Source organism: Adiantum capillus-veneris, chromosome 29, assembly GCF_014529385.1.
Source record: "Adiantum capillus-veneris isolate H3 chromosome 29, ASM1452938v2, whole genome shotgun sequence".
NCBI lineage: Eukaryota > Viridiplantae > Streptophyta > Polypodiopsida > Polypodiales > Pteridaceae > Adiantum > Adiantum capillus-veneris.
In genome coordinates this window covers 67,546,306-67,562,265 of record NC_140959.1, presented here as the reverse complement: position 1 = coordinate 67,562,265, position 15,960 = coordinate 67,546,306, and positions in this window count along the sequence as shown.

Sequence of the window (15,960 nt, the reverse complement as noted above, 5' to 3'; positions counted from 1 at the left end):
GTTGGGGTCGAGATTCAGGCTTTGAAAGTTGATACTGTGGTTGTTTTGGAATCCAAATGAATTCCTGACTTTTTTGTGCTTGAATCAACTTCTTTGGAGCCCAAACCTGAGTTGTGAAATCTTGCGACTTTGTGATATTCTTACCCGTTCGTGCACGCTTTCCTTGTTTTTGTTTTGGTGTTGGATCTTGTGATTTTTCATTAGAGATCTTTGTCTTCTTGATCCATATCTGTTTTTGGCCGATCTGGCTTTTTGGTATCCAGATTTGTCGAGCTTTTTGGCTTTGACTTTTTGTCCTGTTCTTTTGACCTGTCATGGTTGTTGCTGAAGGGGTTGGTGATAGTGATGGCCTGAGTTGATGATAGGGGATGTCGTAAGATTCATCACTATCGCTACTATCCTCAACAAGGTTGACTTCTTGTCTTTTCCTTGATTTTTTGGCTGGTAGTGGAAAGTTAATGTTTGTTTGCTCTTGGGTGGTAGTTTCTTGGAGGACTTTTCTAGCCCATTGATTAGAGCATTGTTAGCTCGTTGCTCTGGTCGTATTCCTCCTAGCTGAGTCTTTACATCCTTATTAGGAGCCATGTATGAGGATGCTTGTGGTGGTTGTGTTTTCACCGAGGACTTTGGAATCCACTTTTGATGCACTTTATTCGTGTAGCGATGACATTGATTCCTGGGTCGTTGATCTTCTTGAAGCTCGAAGTGTTCTACAGAGTCATAGAACTCGTCGTCTTCTTCATCTTTTGATTCTCCACATTTCTTTGTTTGCTCCTTATTTCGAGAGCTTGTTGATGTCTGGTTCTCTTCGTTTTCTTGGATTACACTCATTGCAAAATAAGGAACGACATCATAGCCATTTTCATCACAAAACTTTGTTGTGAGAGCATCCTCCACGGCGCACACGTCCAGAATAGCCAAGATGTGTTCCCATCCAAAAGGCTCTAACTCTTCTTTAGGAAATGGTTCTGGGATATAGTCCTTATCCTCTATAACCCGCTCTAGGAAACATTCCTCACGCTTCAAGCTACCACATTGTGAAGCTCCACACATCCACAGTTCTTTATGCTTACCTAACCAAGCTGGAGGTTCTGATCCTGCTACTGTGGCGGAATCAAACTCCTCAACCGGTGTTCTCATCACATCCCTATAGCTATGGTCCCTCAAGTTTATCTTTGTTATGGTTTCCATATGTCTCAGGTATATATGGTCATAACCCCAATCTTGGACCATTTTCAACTGTCGCATGAATGGTCTTCCCAGAATGATGTCATAGTTGTTCTTCTTGCCAAAGTCAACAACAGCAAAAGTGTGTTCATATTCAATGCCACAAGAAGTAACAAGTACTTTTTCTAGGAGTCCTAGGGGCTTTTCCTTGTGTCCGTCTGCAAGCTACAGGGTCATTCGTGTGGATATCAAGGCAGGTTTTCCCCATTTTTTCCAAATCTCTTTGGTTGCAATGGCCACACCAGCTCCACTATCAAGGATTGCCATGGTTTTTACACCATTGAATTCCATAGGAAGGGTGGTGTTTCCATCTTCTCCCTCGTAATACTCGCCTACCTTGTTTAATGGCACTGGCCTAGTATTTAGTTGAGGCATTTCAAGCTCTTTGATGCCTTCCTCGATTCGAGTCATTGGGGTTTTTACACCAAATTTCTCTAGACACTTACCCACATTAGCCCACATGTTTGGTCTTATTCTGAGCAACTCGGCTAACATTATTGTACAGGTGACTGGGGTAGATAGAATATCTACTAGCCCCTTTGAATCGATGGCCTTGTTGGGAGACAGTCTCTGTGATGGGACTGCAACCACATCTGACTTGGTCTCGTACTCTCCCATGTAGGACGGTAGTGTTCTTAGCGAATGGGGTTGACTATCCATAGATTGTACAGATCCTTTGTCGCCCCAATACGATCTCACGTCTAGATTTATTTGAGATCTAGTCTCAAATTCCTCTATTGGTGGTAGAAACACTCCTTGTTCATCACCAGTCTTGTCTACTCATCTTCTTAGGTCATCGGCTTCATTGGCCTCTCTGACTTGTTTCCACAATTCGTCAAGACCATCTATATCTTTACAATCCTCAGGTATAGCTTGGTGAAATCCCTCGAAAGAGTTATCTGTGGTATTCAGTACTATCCTTGGTTCTAATGCTAGGTCTTTGAGGTTTGTTCTGTGCCCATGACTAGAATCTGGCTCTTTTAGTTCATGGTTTGGTGGGATTACTTGTGTAGGCATGACACAGATCACATCCTCAGGTTTTGCAATTGGTGGTTCTAGTAAAGCTTGGGCTGTTTGAATCATTTTCTTGCACATTTCAAACCTTTGCTTTTCTAGTTCTGCATAGGGATATGCCATCCCCCTGTGTTCTTGGGTTTGGCTTTTTTTGAGCCTCACATCATAGGCTTTCAAGAGGGCATCTAATGTCTCATTAACCTTCTCTACCAACACAGATCCTCCTGAACTAGCACTTCTCGGTTTCTCATCCGTGGATGGTTCTTCTAGAGGTTTAACCACCTGTGTAAGAGAAGGTGCCTCCTTTTCCTCATGTTGTTTTATCTTCTCCTCAGCTTCGATAAGCTTCTCAGCTAGGGATTTTTGCTCTCGTGCCCTGTGTGCTTTCATCCTAGTCTTTCTAGCTTTCCAACTATTTCGTTTGCTCTTGGTTTTCTGACTAGGTGCGTCTGTCTTTGGACTCGTGTCACTTTCCGTGTTCTTTGTCTCTGGATTCTCATCAGCTTTCTTTTGAGCTTGTGCTCTCGTAACCACTTGAATTGGTACAACATTTTCATTTTCTGAGCTACTAGGGAGGTGAACAATCCCTGATACATTTGTCGTGATTTTCCGAATTTGGTTTGGTTTTTTTGGGCAATCGGGGATCAAGTGAGTGATGCCACACTCAAGACAATAGGCATTTACTTCAATGATCTCCGTATGAAGACGTTGTTTGACCAAGTGGTTGTCACGACTTTTGTGACAATCTGTCTCTGGTCGAGGAGATTCTTTTAGCATTTCATCTTGGCTATAAACAAGCTTTGACCTAGATAAGCCATTATTTGCAATGAATCGCAATGTCCTTTCGTCCATTTCATACCTTCTATCTTTCGACTGAAACCCTGGAGGTGGAGGTTGTACCGGCCTCACCGCTCCATGTGTTTCTCTCACATTTTGTTTCTCCGAAGGGTAGTACTTACTTTGGTTGCTATACCACATTGTAGCTGGTAAAGGTCGGTTTATTTGATGCTTCCCTCATTGGCATGTATCTCATGTCTACCTGCATTCTAGCACCTGGCAGCGGAGGTTGTTGTCCTAAGACAAGCTGTGGCCTTAAAACTCCTACTGGTCCTGGCGCATTCCCCATAATGTATCTAGGTGGAGTAGGTGCTTCTGGAACAGGTTGTACATACCTCTCCCTAGCATTTTCCATGCTATAATAGCACTCTTACTCCGTATGGTTTGTCCATTTTCTCTCAATTTCACACCACTTTGGCTCTCCTGAATTAGACCTTACAAGAGGAATCAACCTCTTGACCAAGTCGTCGATAAACTTTTCTTGATCAATAGGTGCCGTTGGCTTGGCAATGGACTCACTTATCTGTGAAACACTGTGCTGAGAGGATGTGTCATCTCCTTGACTCTTTAAGTCCTTTTCTTTGTATGCCTCACAATTATCCACTAGATAAAGAGCTTCTTTGATCAACTCGTTTAGCTTCATCCTCCTTATCATATGCACATCCTTCTGAAGGCCCGCATGTCTCATTCCCTGGATAAAGATCAGCATCAGTCGTGCTTGCATAGGTAATTCCGCTCTCGGACAGAGCTTAACATATCTTTTGAGTCGTAATGATGCTTTGCGTACTGATTCATCCTCTTTCTGTTTGAATCTATGGATTTGCGAGACCGTGTTGTGAGCAATGCCTTTTGGCGAGAATTCTTCAATAAACTCCTCAAACAGCTCATCTAGGGTCTCAAAATCCCATTTTTCCACCGAGTCGAACCATGTAGTTGCATCATCTTCTAGAGTCAATCCAAATCCCGCAAATTGTGTCGCAAAATCTGAAGCTTCCTCTGCTCTAATCACTCTTCTAAAATCCGCTACGTGATCTCTCGGATCTCTATCTCCGGAGTATTTTCTGTTTACTCATTTCTGGACTTGGGATGGTCTAACTCGTCGATTGTCTACAAGTCTAACCAGAGACTCTCCCAATCCTTCTCTCGTTACCACTCTTGAAGGGAATCCTGGTGGCTCTCTTCTTGGAATTCCTATAGGAATTCTCGTGTTAGGTGGAGGCATTTGTGGTCCTTCATTGACCAAATACCCCCCTCTTTCTAGTACAGTCTGTGGATTTGTGCTTTCTACAACTCTGTATTCTCGTCCATACTTGTCGACAACTATAGATCTCCATTGACAGTCGACTCCGTATGTGTAGACATATAAGAGCTTGTAATCCGTTATCTCTTCTAGGTATGGATCTCAGCACCTATAAAGATTGAAATCATTGTCGTCAATGTATCTATATAGTCCTTCACTCTCATGAACAATCATCCAAATTCTCTCAACAAGATGGGTCTTTATCAATTGCAAGTTTGGAAGATCCATTGTGGGAGGATATTCCTCTATCGTCGGGATCTCCAAGCTTGTGTAAGCTGCGTTTGAATCTAGGGTAGACATGATTTCTGGGCTTAAGAGATTTTGCTTGGTTCAAGTAGACTTAGTCCACTGTGTTCAAGTACCTTGGTTAGGGAAAAGTCGAAACTATGTCCAAAACCGCAACCGTTTCGTCACAATTCTCGCAAATTGTCGCTTTCAGACACCCCTAACTTGCGGATGTATTTTGAGGCCTTAAACGATGTTTTTTTTCAAAGTTCAAGTTTTGCTCTAAGATCTGTAGAGCCGCTCTCACGCTACGTTTTGATATAAAAACTTTTTCGATTCGATACCGTTTGTGAAAGTTATGGCCAAAACACTGAAATGCAGTTTAGACTGGTCAAAATGAGTCCAAATTCAATTTTAGAAGAAGATTTGGGATCTCTGTGACACCGTGAACATTTCTGTATGGTCAAAATTACAGTTGGACCCTAAAACTGGCTTGGAGATATCCTACGCGTAGGATCTCTAGATGCTCAGAATTTAACAAAATTTAGTATAGAGACTCCCCTTAAGTCCAACAACACAATGGTATGCTCATAATTTCATTTGGACCTAAAAATGGCCTTGAGACATCCTACCCATAGGATGTCTTTTTTCTCAGAATGACTTGAAATTTTCACCTCAGCTTCTCCTTGATGTGCTGATCACAGTGGTGTGCTCATAGGTTGGTTTGGAGTCCTAAATCAAGCTGGAGACATCCTATGCGTAGGATGTCTAACTGCTCAGATTTTGTCCAAACTTGATCCCAAGATTCTCCTAGTGCTCAGCAACCCAATGGTATGCTCAAAATTAAATTTGGATGCCAATAGGTCAAGATTTGGGCTGCATAAGCTTCTAGTACTCTCCAAGAGTAGGATGTCTGACAATTCTTGTCTTTGCTTGGTAAATAGGCCAAACAAGGTCCAAATTCACTTTTGAAAAAAGTTCTGGAATCCTTGAGACACTTAGAACCTCCCTATATGGCCAAAGTAGAATTTTGACCACTTTATGACCCTGGAGACATCCTACGCGTAGGATGTCTTTTTGCTCTGTTTCAGCTCAAACTTGCACTGTAGCTTCCCCTTGTCGTGCTTAGATCACAACTATTTTTACTTTTTGATTCTGACACCTATAGGTTGGTCAAATGATCAAGAATCTATTCCAAAAGCCTGATGTCTGTTCTGATGAACTTACTAATCAAATCAACTCCAAATTGGACCAAAATTGACTAGGAGGCTTGCCTAAGGCTATACAACACCCTGCTATGTCCACAGTTTGAATTTGGCCTCTAAATCATGCCTTAGACATCCTACGCGTAGGATTTCTAACTGCTCAGAATTGCCCCAAATTTGAATCACAGACTCTCCTTAAGGTGCTGATCACTGTGGTATGCTCAGAATTTTGTTTAGAGTCCAAAATCACACAGAAGACATCCTACGCGTAGGATGTCTTTTTGGCCTGTTTGACCCTAGACTTGTCCCACAACTTCCCCTTGATGTCAGTAACCCAGTGGTATGCTTAGATTTTGGTTTGGATTTCAAAAGTCCCAATTTTTAGCTGTTCTTGCCTTTTTCAGCCAAAAGTGCTAAAGTCCGCTTTGAACCCAATTTTCTCACCCAAATGAGATGAAATTTATCACATGCACTCAATAGAACATTTAGAACATGCCTTTGGAGCCATCCTATGGTTTGGTCTCAAAATTAGGCCTTGGACACAATTTGGGTAGGATGTCTGGGAATTCTCGTCTTTTGACTTAAATTTGTCAAAATTTGGTTAAATTTCCACTTTCCAGGTGAAAATAGGGTAAAACCTACCTTCTAAACACACTGGTAACCTCAGATTTTCAAAAAAGTGCCCAGATCACCCTATAGACATCCTACACGTGGGATGTCTACTGCAGAGTTTTTGAGACTGAAGTGTCCCTTATGCTTCCTTATGCTCTCAACAAGTGCAAGTATGCTTCACAATTGCAAAAACATGCAAAAATCACTCAATTTAAGCCTTTTTTGAAATTTTACGTTTTCTGACTCCGCCTTTTGGCTTTTGGTCAACAAAAATAGGAAAAAACACCCAAGTCAATATGTTACTAGGGTAAAACCTACCCTCTGAACCCACTGGTGCAATCAGAATTTTCAAATTTGGTCTCCAGAACCCCCTTGAGACATCCTATGCGTAGGATGTCTATGTTTATAGAATTGCAGGTTTTCTTCACAGAACCCTTGCAAATGCATCATATGGGGTTTTGCATCTATGAGTAGAAAAATGCTTCACTGCCACACACGGACTAGTAAATGCTTTTATCACCTCACAAATCACTCGACCACCAACAACTACTCTAATCCACAGATCCTAACTAAACCTATCTAGTCGCAGACCCTCGGCAAGACACACGCTTCCTGGCTATCCACTTGATCACGGAATATCCTCTTCCGGATCCACTTAAGAAAAACGCTTTCTTTAGCCGAAACTAAATCAAGAAATCATCACATGAGTGTTAGTAGGAAACCTACTTAGGTCCTTGTGTCCCCGACAAGGGCCCCAATGTTGCATAGGAAGCGACTCACACACCCATGAAGTGCATGCAAACACTACCTAGATCAACATAATGTCAATCGAGGACACAGATGACACGATAGGCACACAGAGGAAATCTCTTAAGCTTGTCAGGCTGAGACCATCCTACACATACAACACTCTGGAAGGCCAACTAAACCACAATCAAGAACCTCACTGCTCTCAACTACACCACCTAGCCACACACACACATACAGAAGGTAACTCACCTAATCATGCCAGATTCATACGAAACTTAAGGAACACCATCCCCTCACTAGGATACACCTGTCCCTAAGCTTCTATACTCAAACCCTCACTCTAAACCCATCTGTGGAAAATGCGTAGGATGACAGAGCTGAATTTTGAAAGTGCCCGAAACTAAAATTTATGAGTACCTATGCGTAGCTTATGTTGCCACGATTCTATAGACTACTAGCACGCAGAAAACAGGCATCGTTTGATACACTTACGGCCACAAATAGCTCGTAGATGCGTCAACGTGTGCGCTTCGTCTCGCGTGGAATGCTTGGCGTTGTCGCGTAGCTCTCCTCAAGCCGGATCTCCAATGTGTTGAGCGAGCCGAGCGGAGTCTTACCAGATGGCAAGCGAGATTTTTTGAGCGACAAAAAGAACGAGCAAGTCCCTCCACAAAGTTTTTCTGAACTAGAGAGAGTTTCAAAAGTGTTTGGTTAGGTAGCCATTTATAGGAGCACGATGGTCTCACATTCATGTGTTTAGCTAAATTGAGATGTTTGCAATACTAAGGACATTTTTTTTGTTCCAAAAGGTTTTCATGGTCGCCAAGTATCCCTTTTCTTTCTTTTGTATGGGTATGAAGATGATTGTCTAGTGAATGTGCTCTCTAGATATTGATGGCTCAAGTCCTCATGTTTTTCTCTGTGTTTCCTCAAACCTCAACCGCTAAACTTGAAATTGATGTCTCTTCTTATTTTTTGTTGAAAATTCAGGTCAGTCTTCACTTATTGTGCCAGAGAGAGGCGATGGAGTGGACACGCCTCATGGATGAGATGCTACGAGGACAACATCCCTTTTGGTCTCCGCTTGCTCACAAAGTCGAAGTCATCAACACCACAGAGTCCAATGGGGGTGCTAGATGCTGATTGCTTCAACTCTGAAAGTTGCGAGATCAAAAGTTGCTCTCTCTCTCTCTCTCTCTCTCTCTCTCTCTCTCTCTGACACACACACACACACACACACACACACACACACACACATATACACACATACACACACACGTATGCACGCACAAACTGTCAAAAGGCTCTATGGGCCCTAGCCAGGTTTCACATGCACGGTTATAATTTGCAGACGCTACTCTCTATGTTTGGCATTCCTCTCTATGCTATGGGCCCTAGTCGGGTGCCACATGCAAGGTTAGAGTTTGCAGACACTACTCTAACATGTCTGCACCGGTGCGGACTAGTTTCGACTTCTTACAACAGGATTAAAATGTTTGGCATTCCTCTCTATGCCCTGGCCCCTAGCCGGGTTATCCCTAGGCCACATGCACGATTGCACTTTGCAGACGGTGCTCTAACCTGTCCGCGTCGGCGCGGACTAGTTTCGACAGCTTACAAGTTGAGATGAGACGGAGGCAAACTTTAGGGCAAAAAATGATTTGTTAAAAAAATTCAACGAACGGTTATGAGATTGTGCAAAATAACATGTATAATCTATCGAGATTCTCTTTCTTACTCTTTCTCTCTCTCACACACACAGTGGATATTCTTTACAGTTGTCCTTGCTATTGTTATTGTGCAATACACCCATGTTGGATGTAGCAAGGAAAGGAGATACCTCGCTCTCTTTCTCATCTCGAACGAGGCGAGGCATCTCTGCGCGATGGCAAGTCATGAAGAGGAGGCCGCATGGCCGCAGCGGAGGCTGTGTCGGGGTATCTATTGGGCGGGGTGACATTTTTTACTCTATAGTATTGTTTATAAACTTTGCTTGAACCAGTCCGCGCCGGCGCGGACTGGTTTCGACAGCTTCCACAAGAGCTCGTCGAGATGAGAAAGAGGCTAATTCTAGCGGCTTGTGACGAAACCGAGTGGTTGGAGGATGGTGACGGTGGCAAAACGTGTCGGCTAGAGATCAGCAACCAGCGGTATTGTTTGTTGAGACTCAATTAGCATTGTTTATAAACATTGCTGGAACCTGTCCGCGCCGGCGCGGGCTGGTTTCGACAGCTTCCACAAGAGCTGGCCGAGCTGAGACAGAGGCTATTTTTGGCGGCTTGAGGCGAAACCTTGTGGCTGGAGGATGGTGGCAGTGGCAAAACATGTTGGCTAGGGATCAAACCGGTGGCGGCGAAACCAGGCAGCTGGAAAGCAACTACTTCTTCCCACCTTTCCGACTAAACAGGTAGAGAACTTGAGAAGTGCAAGAGAGTATTCAGCTTGAAGAAGCACAAGAGCTTGATAATTAGCAAAGCTGCAGGCCTGCTATTCCACGACATATGAGCACAAGTAGATCCCCACCCAAGAGCTTCCTTCCTAGCTTCTTCATGCGCTCTTTCTCCTAGGCAACTTCTTGAAGCCTTCTCCTCTCTCTCTCTCTCTCTCTCTCTCTCCCCCCTTCTTTTGAATCACATGCTCTCTAGATCCTTAACATTCTTCACCAACTGAATGCTTGCCCACAGGCCGTTATCCCAAGCTCTCCTTCTTCAACTTTGATCCTCTCTCCCTCTAAATTTTTTTCCCCTCGGTGAATACGGACAAAGCATACTTGCATTGCTCATAAGGTCGTTTGACGAGCACGATGCGGGGCATTCAAAGGGTATGTCTCGAGACCCCGGCTACTAGATGGCTGCCATGATGTCAAGCTCCCTAATATTGAACCAAAGCCAAGGCTTTTAAAGAAAAAGGTGAGATTATTAATCAAAACTGGCAATGCTCGTTGATCTTTAACATGTAATGTAAGTTTTCCTACATTAGCTTCGATAAATACTCACAAGTTGAGGTAATCCATGGCCATGGAGCCTGCCAACTTGCAAGTGGCCCTTTCCTCATTTTCCCATATTGCTAAAATAGCTGCTCTATTTTCCCATGGTACAGCTACAAGAGCAACGCTACGGACCGTAGATGTTGAGTTCTAGCCACCGAGAATAGATGGACGGTGTGTGCCACCTCGACCTCAGATATTGATCCCATCTACTTGGTAGACTTTCTAACACCATCTCCAACTCCACGTCCTCTGTAACCTCTGATCCAATATCTCCACCTCCCTTGCTAACCTCTTCCACCTCCTTCGAAACATCTACGGCACCATCACTATCCTCTCGCTTTCCACCAACACCCTCTCCAACCCCATTCATTCCTCCCGCGCCAACCTAGCGGTCTACATCTAGTGATTGTGATGCTTTTCTTTTCTTACTCTTGGCTAGAAGGCGACTACCTTCATAGTCATGTGCATGAGATCAAAGTTGACACTATTAAGAATCATTTGACATTGATGACAAAGATCATGTTAAGCTTGAGCGTAGAAAAAATAATATAGGAGAGCATGTTTATGCTCTTGATCATGTTTGAAGATCTAGACCAATATTAGTGACTGATGAGGAGATATTGGAAGTGGTGACTTATTTAAAGGTCTGGTGCCGGGTAAAAGTGTTCGAAGATCTAGACCAATATTAGTGAATGCTATGGAGATATTGGAGCAGGACAACCACACGTTTCTTCAATATACCTTGTGCTCTCATGAATTTGTCAAGGGTGTTGCTCATATTTGCTCGGAAATTGGCTTCGCTCGATTTTCTTTGCTTGCTGATTAGAAAGCCTCAGCCGGCCGTAGCGAGAGGATGAAGCTCACACTCACTCTCTTTCTCTATCACACACAGTAGACGGCAACGCTAAGTTTTGATTATGATAAAAGTCTTTTAACAAAATGACCTAGGTACCTTATATACTGATAGTCATTTTTTCGGCTCTTTGTAATTGCCACAGTGAGTTACCTCACCCTACCAAAATCACCCAAACACTGTGGCTATCCCTACCATTTCACTGTACATAGGCGTGAGTGAGTCACGGGACTTTTTCCATATCTTCTTAAAAACCCTCAGCTAGCTAGTCATTGGGCTAGGTGAGCCAAATAAAAATAAAAATAAAAATAAAAAAATAAAAGTATATTATGGCCTCTTTGTGTGTAAATATTTCATTGTATATATGGCCTAAATATAGGGATTTTTTATAATTATTTTGGTATTTTATTTAAATATTTCTACTTAGGTGTGTGTTTTATTAAACCTATGTACACCTTCTTTCATCCTCTTACACCATAATTATATTTTTTTATTTTTTATTTTTTTGCCAATATGTACATACTCTAACCTCATATTTTTCCTTTACACAAATCACTCCCACATTTTCACCCTCACCCTCGTGAAAACAAAAAATTGATTTCTACTCATTGGTTACTTTTATTATATTATTTACTTGCATACCTTTTCCTCTTTCACCCAAAATAATTCAAGGAGGGACCATATCATATGATTCCAATATCTTTCCATATCCATAACTCCTCCATATTTTTATTATTATTTTTACTCATTATTCTAACACCATGTGCTCATTGAGCTAAAGTCCATGAATAGTCCATACACTAGTCCCACCATGTATATATTTCTTATTTCACCAATAATCCTCCTCCATGCATGGGTCAAGGGCAACTTGAATGCTTGGTATTATAATATGACAAAGGAGGGGCTCACTCTTGGATGCATTGTACAAATTCAACAAAGGAGGGGGCCACTAAAAGACTTTTGCAGGCATAAAAAACAGGCTTTTTGGTGAGAATTTTGGCACCTATCTCCACTCCGAATTTGGAGCGGTGGTCAAAAGAGAAAATATAGCCCACGCTCTGAATAATCACCCCAAAGTTTTTCATGATTTTTGGAGCTACCAGCTGTGAGCTATGATTTTTTTAGTGGACCCCAATTTTCCCATGCTATGCAACCACACTCTCTCTTCCACTTTATCATTTTCCTCTTTCACACACACTTCTCCACTCATCATCCCCATCTCTCTCACCACTCCTCTCTGCACACTACTCACCTTCTCCTCAACCTTGAAGAATAAGAGAAACCATGGTGAACTCATACCTCCCACACACAATTCCATTCCAAAATTGACCACCTAGTCTTATTTTTCCTCCTCCAAATTACCCATATCTATCAAAAAACCACAAAATTCAGCCCCTTCTCTTAAAAGACAGCATCATGGTGGTTGATTACTCAGCTTCAATTACCTTGTCTCTCAAGGAAGGTCAAGAGTGGAGAAAAAATGTACCGTCAAAGCTAGTGGATCGACAACAAGCGTCAAAATTGGCCCTACTCAAGACACTTGGAGTATCAACCTTGTAAGAAATCCACCTTTTCTTACCTCTTAAGAGTTTTTCTTCCTTATTTGTATCCTACATGGATACTCCCATTGTAAATATCCAATTCCATTTGTAAATTAATACTAACTCTACTAACACTAACCCACTATGAAAAGTCCTATCACCTCCATTTCTCTCCTCTCTCTTTCCCCACCAACTTCTTGATAATTCCAAGAAAAAGAAATTAGATAAATTGCTGAAAATCTAACCCAACCATGGTTAGAGGAGTAACCCTAGCCTTCAAAATTGCTATAAAAGGAGGGTGTAGCTAGCATAAAAGGGGGGAGCCATAAGCAAGAGCACTATGCTATAGCTTGAGAAGCCAAGCTCAACCTCTCTAGAAGGAGCTCTTGAGTGGAAGCTCATTGTCTTATGCATGTGCATGTGTTGTAATAGGGGATTAGCAAGGGAAATCTATGCCATTGTAAGAGAGAGAGTGATCATTCAATTGAGAGTAGGAAATCTATCATTTCTCCTACTAGTGTAAGCCCAACATTCGCTGAATCAAGGAGGGTGGATTTGGACTAAGCTTGGATACTTTGTCTCCCTTCCAACGTGAAGTAATGGACAACAATGATGCGTAAGTGTCTTGGTGTTTTTTTTGCTAAGTTCTTGATAGCTTTACTCTGGTGTTGTCATCAATCTAGCCATAAATCCCACATACTGTAAGAGGGCGACAGGGTGGAGAGGACTCCCCTGGCCTTAAGACAGTGATTGGGGTGGCTTTTCTTGTGATGTGTTGTGGTGAAATTTACGCAAGCTATGTTGAACAAGTACTAATCTCACTTTGATTTGTCATGACAGATTTGTAAGAAGGTATTAATGCAACAAGCACCCCCTCCCCCTTTCTCTCTCTTTCTTAAATATATAGTTGTGTTTGCTTGATCATCGCCGATACGTTTCAAAGCAGCCCGAGCACTATCTCTCTCTCTCTCTCTCTATCTCACTATCTCTCTCTCTCTCTCTCTCTCTCTCTCTCTCTCTCGTGTTTTAGTGTGTGAGAGTATTCCATTGGTGTTAGGGTTAGTGTAAATTCCTTGCTTGTTTGTGGGTTGCTCTAACGATTCTCCTCTTTTGCGTCCTAGTTCGCTCTTAAACTAGGTGGTGCCCCTTGTGTAGTTGGGATTTGGCAGTGGGTTTGTTGTTTTGGTTTGTGTTGTGTTGTGCCCCAGCCCCATTGAGCAACATGGGAGCCTTGAAGGGTGTCTAGAGGCCACTCTTCTTATTGCCCGCCCCGGACCGCCTCAAATTGGTGCCCCCACGGAGGACGGCTTGTGTATTTTTGTGTAGAATCAACCTTTAGCATAGTCAAGTAGTTTGCATGAATCACGAAGCTTTGTATGATCCCTTCATTCCCATTGCAAGGCAAAAGGTACACATAATTGTTAGTACTAAGTTACAATTTCAACGTGTCATTCATAGAATTTTAGGTCCTCTTAGGTTGGCCGAGATAAACGCTTCAGTAAATCCTTTTATTTTGCCTCTCATTAGGTACGACCTTAGTTTGGACGTCTATATTTTTGTTTTGTTTTAAGCATTAGGACATGCATAGGCCATGGATAATGGCCCAGGAATAGAGGTTTTTCCCTTTCATTTTACTCCACACATTAGAATAAACGTTGCAATTAGTAGAAAGATCCATTTTCAACAACGAATGGTGTTCATGTTTGGTGCCCAAAGAGCAGGAGAAATTCTTGCATCACCAAACCCTGTCATTCTACCTCTCATCAACTACCACACTTCTTTTGATGTACATGTGTTCATTTTATTTTAAAATGAAGTGCAGCCTGGCAAAGTAGTGTGTATGTTTGTTTTTTCTTTGTCCAAGTTGTTACAAGAAACAAAAAAACGATCATTTGTTCTAACTGGGAATGTGTGTGCAGTGAAAGTTCAATCCTTAGAGATCTAGCTCTATTACCAATTGAGTTGCAGGAGCAAGTAGGGTGGTGAAGTTAAGACGGAAGGTCCTACGCGTGGATTCCATTTTCCTCTTGTTGTTGGGCACTAAGGAAGACCGCGCATTCATCCAACTAGTGTGTGCCCTAAGATTGGCAAATAGAGTGAAATTTGGCGTTTGGCGAGTGCATTTCACCATTGAGGAAGACTCTTCAGGAAACTTGCGGCCAGAGTTCATGCTTCATAGACTCACATTTGGTGAATTTTTCCCTCATTTGCGTCTTAATAATAGTCTTCCTTTCGCTTTCAACAAAGGAGATAGGGAGCTATTCAGAGCTTGTCTTAATAAAGAGAGCATAGAGAAGATTGCAAATTTGTATAAATTCTCATCCTTCTCTACTTTCTATGACACTTTGTTCATAGAGACATTGTAAATCTCTTTATGCTTTTGAATGATTTAACCATAATCCTAAGGAGTTTTTGTCCAGGAATTTTGTAGCACAAGTGGAGTCTTTAAATCTTGCAAACTTGATCGGACTTGATGAGGATGTTCTTTATGAAATTGTGAGAGGGTTGCCTCACTCCGACTGTGTGGAACTCGAAGGAAAGGAGCTCCTAGTCAATTGCTACTTTCTCACGGCCTTCGACGAGCATGAAGATCTAGTTTTTATACAAACCGCTTGTGCATTGGGAATTGTAGAGCAAGTGCAATTTATCACTTGGGACGTGGTTGCTCTTTTGGATCCAGAAAATGAAGTTCTAGAGATTTCTGTTTATCGCCTTAGCTTTGAAGAATTTCAACCCTTCTTAGAGCTCATCAATAGTCTACCCTTTTGTTTTGATCAAACAAATCGAGACCTTATTGAAGCTTGGATAGCTGAAGAAGAAAACCTAGAGTGGTATTTTCTCACTTCTTCATTTGCAGGCAAGTGGTTCTAGATCTCTATTGTATCCCTTATTGTAACTCGTGTTGTAATCTTTCATAATAATGGAGAGCCAACGCCAAATGTCTGGATATCCTCTTTTCTTTGGAGAGCCTGGAGAGGATGCAGAATTATTTTTAGCAAATTTCAAGATGTCTTGCCGTATCAAGAGGATAGTAACCGATCAAGAACGTGTAGAAATGTTTGAGGTGGTCCTTAGGAAAGATGCTAGTACTTGGTTTGACTCTTTGCCTAAGGAAGTTAAGGGGAATTACATAGAAGTTTTGAATCGTTTTAAGAGATACTTCTTTGATCCCCAAAACACTCAAAAACTATGGCAAGACATTGTTTCTCATAAGCAAAAAGACTTAGATGACTACTACTTGTACAAGCAAGAGTTTCTACGTCTTTGGGCTCTATGGATACGAAATGTTACTAACCCTGGTGATGGTGCAGAATTTTTAAAGAAGGAGAGGTTCATAGCCGGACTCTTTCCTGACCTTAAGGTAAAAGTTGAGGCGGGTGCACCTGCTACTTTTGATGCAGCTGAAA